Below are 4,044 nucleotides of genomic sequence, written 5' to 3'. Positions count from 1 at the left end.
TATGCCTTGAACCAAACTCTCTAGATCGTCCCAAAACCTTATCTTGTGTTGTTCGTCCGAACCCACTTGCGGTGCATAGGCGCTAATCACATGGAAAGCACCTCCCTCCACCACAAGTTTGATAGAGATGATCCGATCTCCCACCCTCTTGACATCCACGACGTCCTTCTTCTACTGCTTATCCACAATTATTCCAACCTCATTCCTATTCTTCACCTTTCCTGTATACCAAAGTTTGAAACCAGAAGAATCCAACTCCCTAGCCTTTGCACCAACCCATTTCGTTTCTTGTAGGCACATAATGTTAATCTTCCTCCTTATCATGGTATCCACCACCTCCATGGACTTTCCTGTTAGAGTGCCTATGTTCCATGTCCCAAATCTCAACCTTTTGTCGCTTCGACCTTTACCTTTTCCTTTGTGAACTAGCTTATTTACCCTCGTCCGTTCACGAAAACGCGAGAACCCTTGCTCATTTAACACTACATCCGGGCACCGATGCAGCGGCTCTTGCTTTGACACCGTACTCGAGCCATACGGCGCGTTACTTCCGGGTAACGACCTAGCTTTAGCGCAATAATGTCTTTGATTCATGTCATGGGGGGTTCGGCTATATTTTTACGTTGGTTGCCGAAGACCTAACACAACCCTCCTCCTTTATCCGGGCTTGGGACCGGCTATGTACCGCAAGTGTAACATAGGCGGAGTTAGGATCAAGCATTGTCATGAGATAAAAAAATGGAGATAAGATATTGTTCACGTTCTAAGTAACAGCATTTTCGACACTACTGCAAGGTATGAAAATTTTTTTTTCTTTGTCACTTATATGCTATCTTTGATTGCAAAAGGGAGGATGAGATTCTATTGTTGTTTTTTACCTGAATGAAATGTTGTTCAATTGTGCCCAGGTGTTATTTGTGCCTTAGTGATTTGGTTTGCAATGGAGCATGTGTCTGTTTTTTTCATGTTAATGGCGATGGGTTTGTTGTGGTTAATAAACTCATCTTGAATTTGTTTAGGCTCGAATTAATAGGTGGTTTATAGTTTAGCGTTGTTATTTTTTGAATTTCCTTAGAGTTTGCAAACTGTGATCGATGAAGGTAAACATGCATTAGATTACGTTTTTGAAAACAGAATAAACAGAATGAATTATTTCCAATTTCCAAATACGTATTCCAAATACGTACTCAACATACATACTCTGAATTATGAAGGTAAACATGCATTAGATTACGTTTTTGAAAACAGAATAAACAGAATGAATTGTTTCTAATTTTCAAATACGTACTCCAAATACGTACTCCACATACATACTCTGAATTATGAATGTTAATTTTTCTGATTTTGAAATTATGTTTATAAAAAATCATGCAATTTTTCTCAAATTAACTGTATTAGTCTGCTTCCCAGAATAAGATCAAGCATTGTCATGAGATAAAAAATGGAGATAAGATATTGTTCAAGTTCTAAGTAACAGCATTTTCGGCACTATTGTAAGGTATGAAATTTTTTTTTCTTTGTCACTTATATGCTATCTTTGATTGCAAAAGGGAGGATGAGATTCTACTGTTGTTTTTTACCTGAATGAAATGTTGTTCAATTGTGTCCAGGTGTTATTTGTGTCTTAGTGATTTGGTTTGCAATGGAGCATGTGTCTGTTTTTTTCATGTTAATGGCGATGGGTTTGTTGTGGTTAATAAACTCATTTTGAATTTGTTTAGGCTCGAATTTATAAGTGGTTTATAGTTTAGCGTTGTTATTTTTGGAATTTTGTTAGAGTTTGCAAATTATGATCGATGAAGGTAAACATGCATTATATTACATTTTTGAAAACAGAATAAATAGAATGAATTGTTTTCAATTTTCAAATACGTAAATACGTACTCCAAATACGTACTCCACATACATACTCTGAATTATGAAGGTAAACATGCATTAGATTACATTTTTGAAAATAGAATAAACAAAATGAATTGTTTCCAATTTCCAAATATGTACTCCACATACATACTCTAAATTATGAATGTTAATTTTTCTGATTTTGAAATTATGTTTATAAAAAATCTGCTTCCCAGAATAAGATCAAGCATTGTCATGAGATAAAAAAATGGAGATAAGATATTGTTCACGCTCTAACAGTATTTTCGACACTACTGTAAGGTATGAAAAAAATTTTTCTTTGTCACTTATATATATATATATATGCTATCTTTGATTGCAAAAGGGAGGATGAGATTTTGCTGTTGTTTTTTATCCGAATGAAATGTTGTTCAATTGTGCCCAGCTGTTATTTATGCCTTGGTGATTTGGTTTGCAATGGAGCAGGTGTCTATTTTTTTTCATGTTAATGGCTATGGGTTTGTTGTGGTTAATAAACTCATTTTGTATTTGTTTAGGATCGAATTTATATGTTGTTATTTTTGGAATTTCCTTAGAGTTTGCAAACTGTGATCGATGAAGGTAAAACATACATTAGATTACGTTTTTGAAAACAGAATAAACAGAATGAATTGTTTCCAATTTCCAAATACATACTCCACATACATACTCTGAATTATGAAGGTAAACATGCATTAGAGTACGTTTTTGAAAACAGAATAAATAGAATGAATTGTTTTCAATTTCCAAATACGTATTCCGTACTCCACATACATACTCTGAATTATGAATGTTAATTTTTTTATTTTGAAATTATGTTTATAAAAAATCATGCAATTTTTCTCCAATTAACTGTATTAGTCTGCTTCCCAGAATAAGATCAAGCATTGTCATGAGATAAAAAAATGGAGATAAGATATTGTTCAGTGTCACTTATATGCTATCTTTGATGGTAAAAGGGAGGATGATATTCTCTGTTGTTTTTTACCTGAATGAAATGTTGTTCAATTGTGCCAGGTGTTATTTGTGCCTTAGTGATTTGGTTTGCAATGGAGCAGGTGTCTGTTTTTTTTTTCATGTTAATGGCGATGGGTTTGTTGTGGTTAATAAACTCATTTTTAATTTGTTTAGGCTCGAATTTATAGGTGGTTATAGTTTAGCATTGTTATTTTTGGAATTTCCTTAGAGTTTGCAAACTTTGATAGATGAAGGTAAACATGCATTAGATTACGTTTTTGAAAACAGAATAAACATAATGAATTGTTTCCAATTTCCAAATACGTACTCCAAATACAGAATAAGATCAAGCATTGTCATGAGATAAAAAAATGGAGATAAGATATTGTTTCACGTTCTAAGTAACATGAAAAACAATCATTGGCTAATAAGTTTACTTGTATGATATTATTTATTTGATATTACTTAGGTAATATTCTTAGAGAATATAAATTCTAATTTTTCTTGTATGCTAATTTTAATGAGTTAAACTTTTTTTTTTGTCAAAACTCTTGTAATCAGATAATGTACATTATATAGTTGTTTGTCATTTTGGGATTAGGCTGAGTTTCATCTTTATTCATCTGTAGATGGAAGGACTTCCAATGACATTTGTGTTTTATCATGGTGGCAAGTTTAAAACCGATATAAGGGGAAGAATGATTCATGAACCATATCACACAGAAGTGTTAATGGGTAACCACACATACACCTGTAGGTTCTGGCAACTCACAGTATATACTCCAACCCAATTTTGTTATACTCATACAATGTCAACAATATCAATTAAGGAATTATTTTTGTCAAGGAGGAATGCCATGCATGCATGCAATTGCAGCCATACAAGATAAGCATGATAAGAGGCCAGAGGAGTATTGTCATAAATGGCTAAGGATGGAATCATACAAAAGAACCTATGCTTTCAATGTCAACCCGGTCAAGGGACAAGATCTTTGGGAGAAAACACCATCCCCAGCCCCCATTTCGCCCCCAATTAAGCTTAAATCAGGAAGGCCAACAACAAAGAGGAGAAAAGACAAGAATGAGGGCCCTTCCGGCACAAGGTCAAAGATGAAGCAAAAATACAATCCCATAAAGTGCATGTTCTGCGATGAAGGTGGTCATAACAAGAGAACTTGTACAAAGAAGAAATAGATAGACATTGAGGAA

General features: G+C 34.0%; 1 long non-coding RNA gene across 1 annotated transcript in view; it reads left to right on the top strand.

The window, feature by feature from the left end:
* Window positions 1-3,592, top strand: part of LOC107460954 (uncharacterized) — a 6,375-nt gene extending 2,783 nt beyond the window's left edge. Inside the window, exons 2-3 of the long non-coding RNA XR_008002174.1 lie at window positions 2,076-2,160; window positions 3,465-3,592. This is a non-coding gene — a long non-coding RNA (uncharacterized LOC107460954). The remainder of the gene's footprint in view (window positions 1-2,075; window positions 2,161-3,464) is intronic.
* Window positions 3,593-4,044: the final 452 nt, after the last annotated feature.

This window comes from Arachis duranensis, chromosome 8 (assembly GCF_000817695.3).
Source record: "Arachis duranensis cultivar V14167 chromosome 8, aradu.V14167.gnm2.J7QH, whole genome shotgun sequence".
Taxonomy (NCBI): domain Eukaryota; kingdom Viridiplantae; phylum Streptophyta; class Magnoliopsida; order Fabales; family Fabaceae; genus Arachis; species Arachis duranensis.
Note: the sequence above shows the minus strand (reverse complement) of the source record. Positions and strands in the feature narration are given on the sequence as shown.